General features: G+C 36.8%; 1 protein-coding gene and 6 non-coding genes across 7 annotated transcripts in view; all 7 read right to left on the bottom strand.

Moving 5' to 3' along the window:
• The window catches only part of LOC141381800 (uncharacterized), an 887,475-nt gene that overhangs the window by 33,840 nt on the left and 832,819 nt on the right, over window positions 1-20,816 (bottom strand). The window lies entirely within an intron of this gene.
• trnal-uag (transfer RNA leucine (anticodon UAG)) lies at window positions 344-424 on the bottom strand. Its single transcript has one exon. It is a non-coding gene; the product is annotated as a tRNA-Leu (tRNA).
• On the bottom strand, window positions 628-708 carry trnal-aag (transfer RNA leucine (anticodon AAG)). Its single transcript has one exon. It is a non-coding gene; the product is annotated as a tRNA-Leu (tRNA).
• Window positions 14,960-15,041, bottom strand: trnas-gcu (transfer RNA serine (anticodon GCU)). The gene has a single exon. It is a non-coding gene; the product is annotated as a tRNA-Ser (tRNA).
• Window positions 17,496-17,577, bottom strand: trnas-gcu (transfer RNA serine (anticodon GCU)). Its single transcript has one exon. It is a non-coding gene; the product is annotated as a tRNA-Ser (tRNA).
• trnas-gcu (transfer RNA serine (anticodon GCU)) lies at window positions 18,768-18,849 on the bottom strand. Its single transcript has one exon. It is a non-coding gene; the product is annotated as a tRNA-Ser (tRNA).
• trnas-gcu (transfer RNA serine (anticodon GCU)) lies at window positions 20,035-20,116 on the bottom strand. Its single transcript has one exon. It is a non-coding gene; the product is annotated as a tRNA-Ser (tRNA).

The raw sequence follows: 20,816 nt of genomic DNA, 5'->3' as shown, positions 1-20,816 counted from the left end.
TGTTGTTATTATATTCAAATCCAGTTATAGAGTATTACTACTCTAATTGTGAATCTTTACTGTTCCTGTTTCAATAGGGTGCTCTTGCTAAAAGGAGCAATGGCAAAGAGAGACTTCCAGTGCAGACTTTGTTAAGATGCTGCAATCTAATTGTGGGAAAGACACTTGCTCCTGAGCAGATTCGAGCTTGGGGATGTGTTGCTGTCACACCAACGAGTCTGCCGTGAGTTTCAAAGAACACATTATACTGACTAGTTGCCAACTTAAATGTACTCTCTCACTTCCAGCGTTCACTGAGAATGCACACACACTCAAGCAGTTTGGCCTTGTTTAAAACCACATCTGGCAGCGGTGGGATTCAAACCCACGCCCCAAAGAGACTGGAGCCTAAATCCAGCGCCTTAGACCCCTCGGCCACGCTACCCTCGATTAATTTATGCAGTGGTCCCTTTTCTGCCCAATTTTACCGAAGTAGAACAGCAGAGAGGACGCAGAGCTTCCTAGTGAAGCCCTTCAACTTTGGCCAAGGAGTCTACATTTGGATGTGAGCGGAAGCATGCAGTATCTCTTCGCAAGTCTGTTTGCTCAAGCAGAGAGGTCATTCTCAAGCATCCTAAAAGGGCTGCCTGGCAGTGGTGGGATTCGAACCCACGCCCCCGAGAGACTGGAGCCTTAATCCAGCGCCTTAGACCGCTCGGCCACACTACCTTACAAAGCTGCTTTCCCTGAGCAGTTTCGACACCAACTTGTTTCAAGTAGCACAACAGCACTGGGAAATCAATTCAATTTAGCCATGCCTTGCTGGAGCTCCTCCACAAAGAAAAAGAGCTCCTTAATACCAGCTTAGGAAGCACTCCCACCTTCCTGTCAACCACAGTTCTGTCTCTATTTGAGCCCTACTCAAGGCATTTAAAGTGTTCTCCTTACGACAGCCAGCTGCGATGCATTTAAGCACCTGATTACAAGGTAACTGTTATTTCACAAAAGAGTGAAAGTTACTGATTCCATCACAGCAGACCCCACATTGTTGTTGTTATTATATTCAAATCCAGTTATAGAGTATTACTACTCTAATTGTGAATCTTTACTGTTCCTGTTTCAATAGGGTGCTCTTGCTAAAAGGAGCAATGGCAAAGAGAGACTTCCAGTGCAGACTTTGTTAAGATGCTGCAATCTAATTGTGGGAAAGACACTTGCTCCTGAGCAGATTCGAGCTTTTTTTTTTCTTTTTTCTTTATTAAAAAATACATCATCAACAATCTTGACATTTATACATACAAATATTTAAAAGATAAAATATTTAAAAATCTCCAGGTAAGAAAACTTTAAAACCAGTCCAAGTTTGTACAATATATGGATTATTTTTTGTAATACATTTTTCAAAAATGTCCATCTTTTCATACATTTTGCAATAGTCATATATAACCATTATTTCCTCAGTCACAATCTGTTTATACAACAAAACCAATGGAATTTCTTTTTTCTTTTGTTTCATAATATTTCTTCTTTTCCATATTGTAAATCTTGCAAGAGTCAACATATAATTAAGAGCAAACTTATTTTTTGTTTTCCCATTAAAACCAAATAAAAACAGTGTATCCCATTCTTCTAAAATAATGTTTTCATCATACAGAAAATTACACACCATTGTTTTCAACATCTTCATAAAATCACTCAACTTTTTACAATTTAAAATAGGTGTAACACACCTTCCTTTTTTTCCAAACACACTTTACACAAATCATCTTGTGATACCCCAATCTTTTTAAAGATGATCTCTGTCATTATGCAGTTGTGTCTTAACATAAAATCAAAGTTTTCCAATGCTGGACTTTTTAAAATTGATCTTACATTTTTCCATATGTTTGAAGTATCAAAGTTTTCAAATAACTTTTCCCAAAATTCTCTTGATTTAGGTTTTTTAAACACAGTGTTACACAAACATGTATAAAACATCTTGATAGGACAATCATTGATACTAATTTTATCTTCATCCATTTTTAAAAAAACTTTTATTTTTCTATTTTCAGTTTCTTTTTCATTCTCTTCAATAGTTTTGATCCAGTGATCTGGTAATGCTAATCTTAACTTCTTGTATTGATCTTCAATTTTTTCTTTATCATCTACATCTTCTATTTCCTCCAGTGTATCTATTATTGCTTGAGTCGGTAAAAACCCAGGTTTTATTTCATATAAAATGTCTTTTACTTGTCTAAAACCCACTGCATACCAGCTCTCATAAAACATTTGCTTTTTGCTTTTATTGTTCTGATTTAAAAATAAGGGTTGCTGTTAATAAAGTTTTCTCCCTTCAATCTCAGTTTGTATATTATTATAAAAGCATTTCCATGTTCTCAACACCTCTTTATAAAACTCAGGAATATTTTCTATCATGCGGTCTTTAAATGCCATCCATAAGAAATCATCTCCTATTTGTCCACATTTATTAATAAAATAACTCATTATGCTTTTCCATGGAATATTGTCTTCATTTAAAAACTTTTTTAATGTTTTAATTCTCATGCTTTTCATTCTTATCCATGGATCTATAAGTCCTAGTCCTCCCTCATCCACCTTTCCAATGATAGTGTTATATGCAATTTTAGATGGTTTATCATCCCATAAAAACTTTAAAATCATAGTTTTTATTTTCTTATACACCCACGTAGGTAGACTAACAACACTTAAAACATACCACATTTTAGATAGAAAAAGAGAATTTAATACCAGAACTTTCCCTTTTGAAAACAACACTCTCTGTTTCCAAAAACATAATCTTTTTTCCATTTTATTTATAAGTTCATCCCAAATTATTTCTCTAGTTTTAATTTCATCATATCCCAGTGTAATGCCTAAGATCTTTATGTAATTTTTTTTGTTCTTTATATTCCCAATTTCCTTGTGGAACGTCTACTTTACCCATCTTCATATATTCAGTTTTTTCTTTATTTACTTTTGCTCCCGATCCTCGACAATATTTATCAAATATTTCCATAGCTTTTCCAACACTTTTAAAATCTTTTAAAAATAGAGTGGTATCATCAGCATACTAAAAAATCTTCTGTTCTGTTCTATTGATTTCTATTTTAAACCCTTTAATTTCCTTTTCTCCATTTATAGCTAAGCCTAATGGTTCAGCAACTAATGTGTATAATAACGCTGATAAAGGACATCCTTGTCTTATAGATCTAGAAATCTCAATGTAATCGGTTAAAAATCCATTTATTTTAAAACAACTAAAAATATCTGTATAAAAACATTTTATCCACTTAATAAAATTCTCACCAAAGCCAAATTTCTGTATTATGTCAAATAAATAGCTATGCTCAACTCTATCAAAAGCCTTTTCTAGATCTATGCTGAATAAAAATCCTTCATCTTTTTTTCTTTTATGTACCAGATTAAATCTCTGATGCTTGTTACTGTGTCTGCTATATCTCTACCTATAACACCATAAGCCTGATTAGTAGTAATAAGAGTGGGAACTACCTTTTTAAGCCTGTTTGCTAAAATCTTTGCTAATATTTTATAATCTGTATTAAGCATACTTAAAGGTCTATAATTTTGCAAATCATATTTATCACCTTTATTTTTATAAATTATTTTAATCATTCCTTTCTTCATACTCTCACTCAACTGTCCTTTTTTAAAAATAGCAATAAAAAGGTCTTTTAAAATTGGAATTAAAACATCTTTAAAAGTCTTATAAAATTCAGATGACAAACCATCTAAACCAGGGCTTTTCCCATTACTTAATTGTGTTATAGCTTCATTGATCTCATCTTCAGTTATATCACTATCACACAGTTTTTTATCCTCTTCACTTACTTTAACCTTTATTTGATTTAATAAAAAATCCTTATCTTCTTCATGAACTCCTTTTGCTTTAAACAAAGTTTCATAGAAATCTTTAACGGTTCTTAAAATACTTTCTTTATCTTTGACAGTTTTCTCTTTTGTTGAGAGATTCTTTATCAAATCTGCTTTTTGTCGTGTTTTTTCAAGATCATAAAAGAACTTTGTACTTCTTTCTCCTTCCACTGTATTTTTCATCTTACTTCTTATTCTAGCTCCCATACATTTTTCCTCTTCTAGTTTTTTCAGTTTCTCTTCTAATATCACTATTCTCCTAATATCCATATTTCCTTCTGTTATCTTTTCCATTTCATTCTCCCATTCTTTATTTAATTGTCTTTCTTTAGCTCTTTTGGCTTTCTGCATTTTCTTTGAACATTCTATTGAAAATCTTTTGGCCTCTAATTTTACATTGTCCCACCACACACTTATTTCTTCCTCATATAACTCATCATTTACACTATTGATAATAATGTTTTCCATTTCGATTTTATAAAAATCATTCTTTAAAAGCTCTGTATTAAACACCCATACACCTGGTCCTCTTTCAACTCCACTGAAATCCATCATTACATACAGAAAATCATGGTCACTACAGCTAAAAATCTTGTAAAAAATATTTGAAATAAAAGATTCTAAATTCCTTGTACATAAAACATAGTCTAATCTGCTTTGTTTTAAAACTGTATTCACCCACGGCCTTCTTGAGTATTCTCTTTTGGCTCTATTTCTCTCTCTCCATACATCTACATATTTATGTTTTTCAATCATGTGTTTCAGTTCTCTTCTTCCAACATCTGCTCTATACACCATATGATCATCTACATCTATTCTTTCTAAAACAGTATTAAAATCTCCTAAAACAATAACATTATTCCATCCACTCTTTAAAACACTTAGATCTTTAAAAAAAGTAACTCTTTCTAAGTCTTCATTTGGAGCATGTATGTTACATATTGTTATTTCTTCATCCTTATTCATAATTCTAATAGTTAAAATCCTTCCATAATTATCTTTAAATAAAACATCAAATGAATATATTCCCCTTCTAATTAATATTGCCATGCCTTTTTTCCTATTTGGGTCATTATTATACAATATTTCCCCATCCCAACATTTTTTTAAATCATTAACAATGTTTTCATTCCATCCAGTCTCTTGTATACATATAACATCACATTTTTTTGTTAAAGCAATTACATTTTCAAACTTCACTTTGGATGACAGCCCTCTTACATTAATTGAAACCAAGCATAAGTTGTTCATTAGAAATATAAAACAAAACAAGCCATCCAAACAAAAGAAAATCCAAATGAAACAAATCATCAATCATTTGTAGTCTTTTTTATGATCTAAAATCTTAGATCAGTTCTGTCAGTTTTTAGTTTTGCTTTTGCTTCCTTTCGTAATTTCTGTTTCTTAAGCACTTGCTGAATATTTAATTGTACAGTTTTTCTGCGTCTTCTGTTTATGCTGTCTATTGTTCTGTCTTTAGTCCCAATATTTATTTCTTCATTATCATCATCATCATCGCTTACCTCTTCCTCAATTCTGCTTTCTGTATTTTCACCTGCTGCTCCATGTTCTTCTTCCATGTCGTGTCCATCGTCTTTCATTTGATGTTGTGCCTCAGTCTCTGCTGTATCTCCTTCATCCTCTTCACTCATGGCCTGCTCCTCTTCTTGTTCATTCAAATCATCCGGTGGTAATTCCTGTACTTCCTCTTCCCGTTCTTCATTGCTTGATTTCTCCATTTGTTTGTTCGTTTCCATAACTCCAGTCTCTTCCTCATCCGATTCACATCTGCACCACAATATTGTCTTTTTGCAGCCTTGGCACCGTGGGGCTTTACAGTCCCGCGCAAAATGCCCCTGCTCCAGACATTCTCTACACACAAATTGTGGGCAGTCTTTTTTTTCATGTTCAGCACTTCCACATAATCTGCATGTTTTTATCTGCTGATCATGTATGACTCTAAAATATTTTGGTCCTTCCTCTGTATCAAACTTTACATTGTAAGGAAGACTCATAACTTCTTTTGGAAATTTCACCCTGATGAACCTTGTTACATCAGCCACAGTTGTTCCTGGATGATGTCTTCTACTCAGAGGGAGAATTGGAGAAACTCCCCAGTCCACCAGCTTTTGGATGATTTCACTATCTTGAATATAGTTGGGTAAGTTCAAAAAAGAAACCATTCTCTCAGTTGCGCAGAGTTTTGATACTTCACAAAATTGTTGGTTAATCATCAGTCCATCCATTAAGTGATCACAGTCCGTTTCATTTTCCATAGTTAGTTCATAGTCAAAATTGGCTTTTTTCCTCAGTCCAAACAATTTTCCAATTCCAGTCTTATCTTCCACAGCCTTTATAATCATCGTTACAGTGATATTTTCAGGATCTTTCACAGTCATTGTCAAAGTTGTTTCTTTTTTATATTGTCTCTGAAATCTAGCTTGACTTTTCAGTTTGTTTATCATCTCATTTCTATGACTTGTTTGTTGGCTGTTTTCCAAGTGTTCAGCATTTGCTTTACCTTTAGTTTGTTGCATTTCTCCACTTCCTTCTCTACTTGTGTCTGATTTAGTTTTCCTCCTTCTTGCCACAACAGTTGCCCATGTGTCATTATCGTCGATGCCGTTGTTTGAATCTCTTGAATTGTTGTTTTCAGGAGTAGCTTTGTCCATGCTGCCATAGTCCATTTTCAGTTCCAGTTCCTTTACCAAAGTGTCCATCCTTTCAAAACGTTTTAACCCCAAACAGATAACACTGTCTGGGGTTTAACTAAAACTAAACAAAATTAATACAATTTAATTTAAGCAAAATCAAGAAAAAAACAATAAAGCAAATCAAAATGGGAGAGCCTTTCTCTCCCTACTGCCACCTCACACTTCCTTGAAAGCAATGACTCAGTCAAACTCAAGGGGGCATTGCCAGGGTGGTATGGCCGTAAGCGAAATAGGCCGTCAAGAGTTGGCTATTTAAAACAGGCGCAGCACCAGGGAACGAGCGCAGCTCAGCTGGCATCGACACAGCACCGACAGAGAAACAATGCCCTTGAAGGCGAGAAAAAATAATGGCAGCGAAGCTGTGACACGGGGAAGTCTATCAGCTGCCAAATGAAGGACTTCGAAAAGCTTACAGCACCTGGTATTCCCAGGCGGTCTCCCATCCAAGTACTAACCAGGCCCGACCCCACTTTACTTCCGAGTTCAGATGAGATTATTATTTTTTTTATTTATTTATTTTTTTATTAAGAAATATTCATACAATTACAATTTTACATTTTACACATACTTGCACAAGATATTTCATTTCAAAAGCAGTTCATTGGTGGTCGATAGTCTTATTTCCAGGGTCCTTTCAGTCTTTTAAAAGAGAAATGTCCAATTCACAGTCCTTTAAAATCTGACATACTTCAACCGTAAAAACATTGTAAAAAACATCAACTTTTTCTTCATGATAAAAATAATAAAACAAACATTGTACATACTTTAAGAATTTTCTTTTAAAAATGTTCCATACATTTAGTCGCACTTTTTCCTTCCTCATTACAATTCTTCTTTCCCATATTGCGTTTTTCATCAACATTATCAGCAAGTTAATTAGCTTTTTGTTTTTACATGCACATTCATTTTCCAATCCCAACATTAAAACCTTATTCCATTCTGTTTCTTCCTCCCCTTTTAATATTGAGATCATTTCTTTACATCTTTCATTAAAATCATCCAACTGTTTGCAATGTAAAAACAGATGTAAAAGCCCCTCATCATCTTCGTTACACACTTTACATGTTGCATCTTGTTCCATCCCAATTTTATTTAAAATGGCATCAGTAAAAATCACTCTGTGTCTTATAAAATATTCTAAGTTTGCCAGTTTTGTTTGTATAAAAATACCTCTCATGTTTTCCCATATGTTGTTCTCATTTGTTATCTCGTATTTTTGCATCCAGTATTCATTTGCCACAGGTTTCTTAAAAACTGCATCCCTAAAAACACAATAAAAACTTTTCACAGTACATTCCTTAAAATCATTCAATTTCTCCCCTATTCTCACATACACTTCCATTCCATCAACGTCATCTTCATTATTTTCAATTTTTTGAATCCATTCTTGAGGGATTGCAGTTTTAATTATTTCGTACTTATTCTTTATTTCTTGTCTGCTATATACTTCCTTTGCTTCTTCCATGGCATCAATAATGCATTGTACTGGTAAAAAAACCTTCTTTAAACTCATATAAAATATCCCTTACTTTAACTATTCCTGCCACCCACAATTTTTAAAAAAAAATTTCCTTCCCTTGATTTAAAATGCAGTTGTTTAAGAAAAGAGGCTGATTTAAAATGTTCTCTCTTCCTAGAGGTTTAAAATGCACATTGTTTAAAAATTTTCCCCAAGCTCTTAACAATTCTTTATAAAAATCCGGCACCCTCTCCGCCATCCAGTTTTTTGTTTTCATCCATAAAATACTGTCCCCCAAATTAAAATTACCACATTTATTTAAAAAATATCCCACAGTTCCTTTCCACGATGCTTCATTTCCTTTGTCAAAGTACTTTTTTATTATTTTGACCCTCAAACTATTTTTTCTTTGTTCTACATCCATCAACCCCAGTCCTCCCTTATCCACTTCCCCTATTAAAGTAGCATGTGCAATTTTTGCTGGTTTCCCCTCCCATAAAAAATCTAAAAAACATTTTTTCAGCCTTTTTTCCGCCCACATCGGCATTGCAGACACATATAAAATATACCACAGCTTTGACACCATTAAAACATTTAACACTAAAACCTTCCCTTTTAATGTCAATGTCCTGTTTTTCCAGAATTTTAGTCTTTTCTCAATCCCTCCAAGCACTTCCTCCCACATTGTATCATCTGCTTTCTTTTCATCCTTCCCCATTAAAACTCCTAAAATCTTGATTTCTTTAGTTTCTTTAAAAGTGAACAGCTCTGCTAAATTCCCTACCTCTCCTAATCTCATGTATTCCGTTTTACTTTCATTTATTTTTGCTCCTGATCCTCGACAGTATTTTTGCACTATTTGCATCGCTTTCTTTACACTTTCGATATCTTTCATTAAAAGAGTTGTATCATCTGCGTATTGGAATATTTTTGTTTCTTGTCCATCCAGTCCTATTCCCTTTACCTCCTCATCTTGTTTTATCATTAATCCCAAGGGTTCTGCCACTAATGAATATAAAAGAGCTGATAGCGGACACCCTTGTCTAATCGATCGTGTGATGTTCACATTTTTTGTTAAAAAACCATTACATTTAATCCTTGTTGTTGCCCCTTTGTATAAAATACTAATCCATTTTTTAAAATTCTCCCCAAATCCAAAACTCTGTAAAATATCAAATAAAAAACTGTGCTCAACTCTATCGAATGCCTTTTCAAAATCCAAGCTAATTAAAAAACCTCTTTTTTTCTTTTCGTTCATGTATCTTATTGTGTCTTTAATGCTAATTGTTGTGTCCGCTATATCTCTTCCCTTTACTCCGTATACCTGGTTTGTTTTTATTATACTTGGCATTATTTCTTTAAGTCTGTTGGCTAAAACTTTAGATAAAATTTTTAAATCTGTATTTAGCATTGTTATTGGTCTGTAATTCTTTAAATAATTTTTTCCTCCTTTCCTTTTATATATCAATTCCATTAATCCCATTCCCATTCTTACATTTAATTCTCCTTCCTTAAAAATCTCCTCATATACCTCTTTTAAAATTCCAGTTAAAATATCTTTAAAAACTATATAAAACTCATTCCCCAACCCATCTATTCCTGGACTTTTATTTTTATTTAACTCGTTAATTGCTCTTTTTATTTCTTCCTCGTTTATTTGTTCATCACATTCCTTTTTTTCTATCTCTCCTACTGTTGTTTTTATTTGTTTTAATAAGTCTGCTTTGTCCTCCTCTATCACACCTTCTGCACTAAATAACTTGTCATAGTAATTTTTAATTTCTTCCAATATTCCATCATTTGTATCTATAACTACACCATCATCTCTTTTTAATTCATTAAATGTTTTGGCTTTACTTCGACTTTTTTCCAAGTTAAAGAAAAACTTTGTACACTTTTCTCCTTCTACAGTATGTTTGGCTTTGCTTCTTAATCTTGCCCCTTCATATTTTTTTTCTTCTATCTCTTTTGTTATTCCTTCAAGCTCTTTAATTTTTTGTATATCTTTCTCATTCTTATTCAATTTAATCTCTAATTGCTCTTTTGCATCTCTCTCCTTCTTTCTCCTAATGTTCTGTATTAATTTGCAATATTTTATCGTATACTTTTTAATTAAATACTTAACATTTTCCCACCATAATCTTTTATCCTCTGTGTATATTTCATTTTTCTTTTCTTCTTCTATTAATCTTTGAATATTTAAAATATAGTTTTCATTTTTTAAAACATCTGTATTTAAAATCCACACTCCTGGCCCTCTTTTCACTTTACTCCAGTCTAATTGCATAAAAATTGGTTTGTGGTCACTTAAACTAGTCTCCGCATATTTAATATTTCCAATAAAATTCTCAATATTCCTTGTGCATAAAATAAAATCAATTCTTGTTTTACACATAAAATTCCCCACTAACTGTCTTCTTGAGTACTCTTTCTTTTTTTCATTTCTTTCTCTCCAAACATCAATCATATTGTTTTCTTCCATTAATAATTTCAATTCCCCTCTTCCTTTATCTGTTTTAAAAACCATTCCTTCTGCCATTTCCAATTTGCTGAACACAGTGTTAAAATCCCCCATCATAATAACTTCTTTATGTTGTTTTATCAGATTATTTAAACTGTTAAAATACTCTACCTTTTGCTTCTCTTCTGTTGGTGCATGAACATTGATCATAATTATTGTTTTTTCTTCAGACTTCATTTCAAATACTAAACATTTCCCTTCATTGTCATTGTATATTTTCTTGCATGTCACCCCACTTTTTTCTTTAATTAAAACTGCAACCCCTCTTCCTAGTCTACCATCACCATTATTGTATAAAATTTCTCCATTCCACATTTTTCTTATTTCATTCATTCTCTCATCTTTCCAATTTGTTTCTTGTAATAAAATAACATCCTCATTCCTACACATTTCAATAACTTTATCAAATTTTCTAACATCTGAAAGTCCTCTGGCATTAAAAGTGACAAATCTTAAAAGCATTAAAAGAATAAAAATATTTTTAAAACCCTTCATTTCAGTTCATTTCCAAAGTCTCTTAAAAGTTCAAATCTGTTTTTTTCAACTGTCTCTTTAAAAAGTTGTTTCCTTCTGTTAGCTTGTAAATTTGGCGTTACCTTTAGTGTTCTTCTTCTTCTCCTTCTTGTCTCTGGTTTGGTCAAGTTTGTTTCTTCTTCTTCTTCACTCTTTTTTCCTCCCACCTCCATTCGCTCTTCATCCTCTTCATTTTCTAGATCCACAAATTTAAAACTGGTTGTTTCCTCCATGTTTGAAGTAGTTTTGTCGTCTTTTTCTGCATCTGTCTGTTCATCAACCTTCTTGTGTCCGTCCTTTACCTGGTTCATCTCACATTGAATAGTCTCTGTTTCCTCCATCTGTGTCTGCTCCTCCTTCCTCTCCCGTGTTTGCACTTGTTCTTCATCGATTTGTTGTTGTTGGTTTTCAGTATGTTTACTTGTAATGTCTTTCTCCTTTGGCCGTACTGTTGTGTCTTCTTCGTTGTCCTTGCTGTCTTTTTCATGCACCTGCCCGTTTACATGCTGCTCTTCCTCTTCCTCCTCTATCCAACATTCACACTTGTTTAAAACGGCTCTGCAATCCGGGCACACCACTGCATTACAGTGCTTCATAAAATGCCCCCTCTCCTCACACTTGTAGCACTTAAATTCAGGGCAGTCTTTTATCACATGTTCAGGGCTCATGCACAGCCGACAAGTCTTCACCTGATGGCTGTGCATCACCCTGAAATATTGTGGGCCATCTTCTGTTTCTATTTTTGTGCTGTATGGGAGGGAGACAACTTCTTTTGGGAAACATGCTTTGATGTACCTTGTCCCGTCTTCAATGGTTGTGCCCGGATAGCAGCGCCTTCTAATTTTTGATAAGGGTTCAACACCCCAGCCCTCCAATTTTTCTATTATTTTATCATCAGCAATGTAAACAGGCAGGTGCATGAAAGAGACAACATATTCTCTGTTTTGCAGTCGTTTTACTTCACAAGTTGTTCCGTTAATGTCCAATCCATCCATTAAATCCTCCGTATCCTCTTCCTGTTCCAGCGTAATTTCATAGTATGTTGTCTGTTTTGGTCTCACTGCTAAAATTTTTCCACATCCAATCTTCTTCTCCACAGCTTTAATCACTTCAGTTGCTCTTACATCTCTTACATTCCCCACACTCACTGTTACAGTTGCTTCTTTTAAATATCTTCGTTTTGTAAAATCCTTACTCATTTCTTTTCCGTCTCGTTGTCGTTTAGCCAGTCCATTGTCTTCCTTGTCTCGTACACCGTCCGCCATTGCCATGTCTGTTCCAGGTTGTCCGTCCATTTTAAGCAAAAAAGAAAAAAAGAAATCCTCCCAAACAGCACAGGCTGCCGGGAGGATTAAAAGAAAAAAAACAAAAAGAAAGAAAAAGAAAAACTGCTGAAAAAAGTTAAATCAAAAGCAAAACAAACAAACAAAAAACGTGTGGTGAGCCTTCCTCACCTACTGCAGTCACACACTTCCTGACACACACTACTCACTAGCGCCCACAGGGTGGTATGGCCGTAAGCGAAAGAGGCCGTCAAGAGTTGGCTATTTGAAACAGGCGCAGCACCAGGGACCGAGCGCAGCTCAGCTGGCATCGACACACCACCGACAAAAACAATGCCCTTGAAGGCGAGAAAAAATAATGGCAGCGAAGCTGTGACACGGGGAAGTCTATCAGCTGCCAAATGAAGGACTTCGAAAAGCTTACAGCACCTGGCATTCCCAGGCGGTCTCCCATCCAAGTGTAACAGGTGTACTATATTTATTTATTATTGGACCAGACAATAAAACCAGAAGATTGCAAGGTAAGTAAAAGGGGGTGGGGGTGAATCTGAGCAATAACCAAAGACAAACTGTTGTTGAATGTTTTAAATACAAAAATTATTTTACTTTAGATTGTATTAATTTTTTCCTTTTCGTATTTGTCTTAGTAAACAATACTTACATCAGTAACATAACTATTTATACACAACCCCAGGGTGCACCCACTTTACAATTATTTTAAATCAAACACAAATCACAATAAATGAATTCAAGTGAAAACAAAAGAATCCATAAAATAACACAAATAAATCAGTGTCGTTGTTCACTCTGAAATTGGTGAAATCAGTTCAATTCAGATAAAGTTCTGTTTTTTCCCTCTAAGAAAATCAGTCCTTAGAGCTGTATTTAAAAATCGCAGTCCAATAAAGGAATTAACATTTTGGCAAATTCTTACTTTATCCGGTGAAATGAGGAAAAATTGAAATATGTGTACTTAACAATTTTCCAGGTCGACATAGGAAGCTCGCCATCAATACAAGGAATCCAGTGAAACTGGGAAAATGTCCTCAGAAAAAAACCTGGCCTGATCACAGACCAGAAAATATAAATAAGTTTAATATGTTTAAAATAATTTCAAAAACATACAAAATATACAACACGTGGAACAAATAAAACACATACACACACATGTTTACCATAAAATGAGCTAATATAATGGTATACTTTAAGATTATTTTAATCTTTTTGTTCAAGTTTACTCCTCTCTATTGTTCTGCCAACCGGTCTCGTCTCTGCTCTGTCTCTCTCTCCCGGCAAGCTGGAAGGGGCGGAGCTAACAACCCGCTTCTACGATTGGTTGTTACTTTACCTCAAACTTCATTTGTATACATGAATTTTATTTTCGTTTATTATATTTACAAAGACTTGTAGATAAAATAATAATATGATTATACTGCTCTAAATAATATTATAAATAATTATTTAACTATTTTACTAGGGTTACATATGTTTCTGCAACTATTGTCGGTAAGATGACTTTCAGTTTTGCTGTATGAACGACAGAGCAAATGAACGACAAAAATGGGATTCGATGGACTCGGCCACCCCGTCATGTATGTACTCACTTCCCTGTTGGGGGCTGGACTACGGCATTTCTGTATGTATTTGCTGCTATTTTTGGTAAAGATGACGTTAAATTTTGCAACAACATCCTTCAAAACGATGAGAGCGTGCGAGTAAAACACCTTCCACGGAAGCACCGGCCTCTTTCAAACGCCAGAGCATTTGAACGACAAGGATGGGATTCAATGGACTCTTCCACCCCGTCATGTATGTACTCACTTTCATGATGGGGGCTGGACTATGGCATATATCTTTGTATTTGCAGCTATTTTCAATAAAGTTGACATAAAATTTTGCAACAACATCCTTCAAAACGCTAAAAGAGTGAGAGAACACCATGATCTCTCGAATGCCGAATCAAATGAGCGACGAGGATGGGTTTCAAACCCACTCATGCAGTGCATAATGGACTAGCAGTCCATCACGTTAACCACACGTCCAACACGTCATGTATTTTCCTTTTTCTCTAGTGGAGGCCGGACTTTGGCACATAATTGTATATGTATGTTTCAGCAACTATTTTCGGTAAGATGACTTTCAGTTTTGCCGTATGAACGAAAGATCAAATGAACGACAAAAATGGGATTCGATGGACTCGGCCACCCCGTCATGTATATACTCACTTTCCTGTTGGGGGCTGGACTATAGCATTTCTGTATGTATTTGCTGCTATTTTCGGTAAAGATGACGTTAAATTTTGCAACAACATCCTTCAAAACGATAAGAGCGTGCGAGTAAAACACCTTCCACGGAAGCACCGGCCTCTTTCAAACGCCAGAGCATTTGAACAACAAGGATGGAATTCGATGGACTCTTCCACCTCGTCATGTATGTACCTATTTTCATGATGGGGGCTGGACTATGGCATATGTTTGTAATTGCAGCTATTTTCGATAAAGTTGACATAAAATTTTGCAACAACATCCTTCAAAACGCTAAAAGAGTGAGAGAACTTCTACAGAAACACCATGATCTCTCGAATGCCAGAACATATGAGCGACGAGGATGGGATTCGAACCCACGCATGCAGAGCACAATGGATTAGCAGTCCATCGCCTTAACCACTCGGCCACCTCGTCACGTATTTTACTTTTTCTCTGGTAGAGGCTGGACTGTGGCACATATGTATATATGTATGGTTCTGCAACTATTTTCGGTAAGATGACTTTCAATTTTGCCGTATGAACGACAGAGCAAATGAACGACAAAAATGGGATTCGATGGACTCGGCCACCCCGTCATGTATGTACTCACTTTCCTGTTGGGGGCTGGACTACGGCATTTCTGTATGTATTTGCTGCTATTTTTGGTAAAGATGATGTTAAATTTTGCAACAACATCCTTCAAAACGATAAGAGCGTGCGAGTAAAATACCTTCCACGGAAGCACCGGCCTCTTTCAAACGCCAGAGCATTTGAACGACAAGGATGGGATTCGATGGACTCTTCCACCTCGTCATGTATGTACTCACTTTCATGATGGGGGCTGGACTATGGCATATGTTTGTATTTGCTGCTATTTTCGATAAAGTTGACATAAAATTTTGCAACAACATTCTTTAAAACGCTAAAATAATGAGAATAAATGAAATTCTACAGAAACACCATGATCTCTCGAATGCCGAATCAAATGAGCGACGAGGATGGGTTTTAAACCCACTCATGCAGTGCATAATGGACTAGCAGTCCATCACGTTAACCACACGGCCAACACGTCATGTATTTTCCTTTTTCTCTAGTGGAGGCCGGACTTTGGCACATAATTGTATATGTATGTTTCAGCAACTATTTTCGGTAAGATGACTTTCAGTTTTGCCGTATGAACGAAAGATCAAATGAACGACAAAAATGTGATTCGATGGACTCGGCCACCCTGTCATGTATGTACTCACTTTCCTGTTGGGGGCTGGACTATAGCATTTCTGTATGTATTTGCTGCTATTTTCGGTAAAGATGACGTTAAATTTTGCAACAACATCCTTCAAAACGATAAGAGCGTGCGAGTAAAACACCTTCCACGGAAGCACCGGCCTCTTTCAAACGCCAGAGCATTTGAACGACAAGGATGGAATTCGATGGACTCTTTCACCTCGTCATGTATGTACCTACTTTCATGATGGGGGCTGGACTATGGCATATGTTTGTAATTGCAGCTATTTTCGATAAAGTTGACATAAAATTTTGCAACAACATCCTTTAAAACGCTAAGAGAGTGAGTGATCTTCTACAGAAACACCATGATCTCTCGAATGCCAGAACATATGAGCTTCGACGATGGGATTCGAACCCACGCGTGCAAAGCACAATGGATTAGCAGTCCATCGCCTTAACCACTCGGCCACCTCGTCACAGACTATCCTTCTTCTACGGGGGAGGCCGGACTGTGGCACATATTTGTATATGTATGTTTCTGCAACTATTTTCGGTAAGATGACTTTTAATTTTGCCGTATGAACTACAGAGCAAATGAACGTAAAAATGTGATTCGATGGACTCGGCCACCCCGTCATATATGTACTCACTTTCCTGTTGGGGGCTGGACTACGGCATTTCTGTATATATTGGCTGCTATTTTCGGTAAAGATGACGTTATATTTTGCAACAACATCCTTCAAAACGATAAGAGCGTGCGAGTAAAACACCTTCCACAGAAGCACCGGCCTCTTTCAAATGCCAGAGCTTTTGAACGACAAGGATGGGATTCGATGGACTCTTCCACCTCGTCATGTATGTACTCACTTTCATGATGGGGGCTGGACTATGGCATATATGTTTGTATTTTCAGCTATTTTCGGTAAAGATGACATCAAATTTTGCAACAACATCCTTTAAAACGCTAAAATAATGAGAATAAACGAAATTCTACAGAAACACCATGATCTCTCGAATGCCGAATCAAATGAGCGACGAGGATGGGTTTCAAACCCACTCATGCAGTGCATAATGGACTAGCAGTCCATCACGTTAACCACACGGCCAACACGTCATGTATTTTCCTTTTTCTCTAGTGGAGGCCGGACTTTGGCACATAATTGTATATGTATGTTTCAGCAACTATTTTCGGTAAGATGACTTTCAGTTTTGCCGTATGAACGAAAGATCAAATGAACGACAAAAATGGGATTCGATGGACTCGGCCACCCCGTCATGTATATACTCACTTTCCTGTTGGGGGCTGGACTATAGCATTTCTGTATGTATTTGCTGCTATTTTCGGTAAAGATGACGTTAAATTTTGCAACAACATCCTTCAAAACGATAAGAGCGTGCGAGTAAAACACCTTCCACGGAAGCACCGGCCTCTTTCAAACGCCAGAGCATTTGAACGACAAGGATGGAATTCGATGGACTCTTCCACCTCGTCATGTATGTACTACTTTCATGATGGGGGCTGGACTATGGCATATGTTTGTAATTGCAGCTATTTTCGATAAAGTTGACATAAAATTTTGCAACAACATCCTTCAAAACGCTAAGAGAGTGAGTGATCTTCTACAGAAACACCATGATCTCTCGAATGCCAGAACATATGAGCGACGAGGATGGGATTCGAACCCACGCGTGCAAAGCACAATGGATTAGCAGTCCATCGCCTTAACCACTCGGCCACCTCGTCATGTATTTTTCTTTTTCTCTGGTAGAGGCTGGACTGTGGCACATATGTGTATATGTATGGTTCTGCAACTATTTTCGGTAAGATGACTTTCAATTTTGCCGTATGATCGACAGAGCAAATGAACGACAAAAATGGGATTCGATGGACTCGGCCACCCCGTCATGTATGTACTCACTTTCCTGTTGGGGGCTGGACTACGGCATTTCTGTATATATTGGCTGCTATTTTCGATAAAGATGACGTTATATTTTGCAACAACATCCTTCAAAACGATAAGAGCGTGCGAGTAAAACACCTTCCACAGAAGCACCGGCCTCTTTCAAACGCCAGAGCTTTTGAACGACAAGGATGGGATTCCATGGACTCTTCCACCTCGTCATGTATGTACTCACTTTCCTGATGGGGGCTGGACTATGGCATATATCTTTGTATTTTCAGCTATTTTCGATAAATATGACATCAAATTTTGCAACAACATCCTTTAAAACGCTAAAATAATGAGAATAAACGAAATTCTACAGAAACACCATGATCTCTCGAATGCCGAATCAAATGAGCGACGAGGATGGGTTTCAAACCCACTCATGCAGTGCATAATGGACTAGCAGTCCATCACGTTAACCACACGGCCAACACGTCATGTATTTTCCTTTTTCTCTAGTGGAGGCCGGACTTTGGCACCTAATTGTATATGTATGTTTCAGCAACTATTTTCGGTAAGAAGACTTTCAGTTTTGCCGTATGAACGAGAGAACAAATGAATGACAAAAATGGGATTCGATGGACTCGGCCACCCTGTCATGTATGTACTCACTTTCCTGTTGGGGGCTGGACTACGGCATTTCTGTATGTATTTGCTGCTATTTTCGGTAAAGATGACGTTAAATTTTGCAACAACATCCTTCAAAACGATAAGAGCGTGCGAGTAAAACACCTTCCACGGAAGCACCGGCCTCTTTCAAATGCCAGAGCATTTGAACGACAAGGATGGGATTCGATGGACTCTTCCACCTCGTCATGTATGTACTCACTTTCATGATGGGGGCTGGACTATGGCATATATGTTTGTATTTGCTGCTATTTTCGATAAAGTTGACATAAAATTTTGCAACAACATCCTTCAAAACACTGTAAGAGTGAGAGAATTTCTACAGAAACACCATGATCTCTCAAATGCCAGAACATATGAGCGACGAGGATGGGATTCGAACCCACGCGTGCAGAGCACAATGGATTAGCAGTCCATCGCCTTAACCACTCGGCCACCTCGTCACAGACTATCCTTCTTCTACGGGGGCGGCCGGACTGTGGCACATATTTGTATATGTATGTTTCTGCAACTATTTTCGGTAAGATGACTTTTAATTTTGCCGTATGAACTACAGAGCAAATGAACGTAAAAATGGGATTCGTTGGACTCGGCCACCCCGTCATATATGTACTCACTTTCCTGTTGGGGGCTGGACTACGGCATTTCTGTATGTATTGGCTGCTATTTTCGGTAAAGATGACGTTATATTTTGCAACAACATCCTTCAAAACGATAAGAGCGTGCTAGTAAAACACCTTCCACAGAAGCACCGGCCTCTTTCAAACGCCAGAGCTTTTGAACGACACGGATGGGATTCGATGGACTCTTCCACCTCGTCATGTATGTACTCACTTTCATGATGGGGGCTGGACTATGGCATATGTTTGTATTTTCAGCTATTTTCGATAAAGATGACATCAAATTTTGCAACAACATCCTTTAAAACGCTAAAATAATGAGAATAAACGAAATTCTACAGAAACACCATGATCTCTCGAATGCCGAATCAAATGAGCGACAAGGATGGGTTTCAAACCCACTCATGCAGTGCATAATGGACTAGCAGTCCATCACGTTAACCACACGGCCAACACGTCATGTATTTTCCTTTTTCTCTAGTGGAGGCCGGACTTTGGCACCTAATTGTATATGTATGTTTCAGCAACTATTTTCGGTAAGATGACTTTCAGTTTTGCCGTATGAACGAAAGATCAAATGAACGACAAAAATGGGATTCGATGGACTCGGCCACCCCGTCATGTATATACTCACTTTCCTGTTGGGGGCTGGACTATAGCATTTCTGTATGTATTTGCTGCTATTTTCGGTAAAGATGACGTTAAATTTTGCAACAACATCCTTCAAAACGATAAGAGCGTGCGAGTAAAACACCTTCCACGGAAGCACCGGCCTCTTTCAAACGCCAGAGCATTTGAACGACAAGGATGGAATTCGATGGACTCTTCCACCTCGTCATGTATGTACCTACTTTCATGATGGGGGCTGGACTATGGCATATGTTTGTAATTGCAGCTATTTTCGATAAAGTTGACATAAAATTTTGCAACAACATCCTTCAAAACGCTAAAAGAGTGAGAGAACTTCTACAGAAACACCATGATCTCTCGAATGCCAGAACATATGAGCGACGAGGATGGGATTCAAACCCACGCGTGCATAGCACAATGGATTAGCAGTCCATCGCCTTAACCACTCGGCCACCTCGTCACGTATTTTTCTTTTTCTCTGGTAGAGGCTGGACTGTGGCACATATGTGTATATGTATGTTTCTGCAACTATTTTCGGTAAGATGACTTTCAATTTTGCCGTATGATCGACAGAGCAAATGAACGACAAAAATGGGATTCGATGGACTCGGCCACCCCGTCATGTATGTACTCACTTTCCTGTTGGGGGCTGGACTACGGCATTTCTGTATATATTGGCTGCTATTTTCGGTAAAGATGACGTTATATTTTGCAACAACATCCTTCAAAACGATAAGAGCGTGCGAGTAAAACACCTTCCACAGAAGCACCGGCCTCTTTCAAATGCCAGAGCTTTTGAACGACAAGGATGGGATTCCATGGACTCTTCCACCTCGTCATGTATGTACTCACTTTCATGATGGGGGCTGGACTATGGCATATATCTTTGTATTTTCAGCTATTTTCGATAAATATGACATCAAATTTTGCAACAACATCCTTTAAAACGCTAAAATAATGAGAATAAACGAAATTCTACAGAAACACCATGATCTCTCGAATGCCGAATCAAATGAGCGACGAGGATGGGTTTCAAACCCACTCATGCAGTGCATAATGGACTAGCAGTCCATCACGTTAACCACACGGCCAACACGTCATGTATTTTCCTTTTTCTCTAGTGGAGGCCGGACTTTGGCACATAATTGTATATGTATGTT

The sequence above is a fragment of the Danio rerio genome, chromosome 4, assembly GCF_052040795.2.
Source record: "Danio rerio strain M-AB ecotype USA chromosome 4, GRCz13ab, whole genome shotgun sequence".
Classification (NCBI taxonomy): Eukaryota; Metazoa; Chordata; class Actinopteri; order Cypriniformes; family Danionidae; genus Danio; species Danio rerio.
The sequence above is the reverse complement of the archived record's forward strand: the minus strand, read 5'-3'. Positions and strand labels throughout refer to the sequence as shown.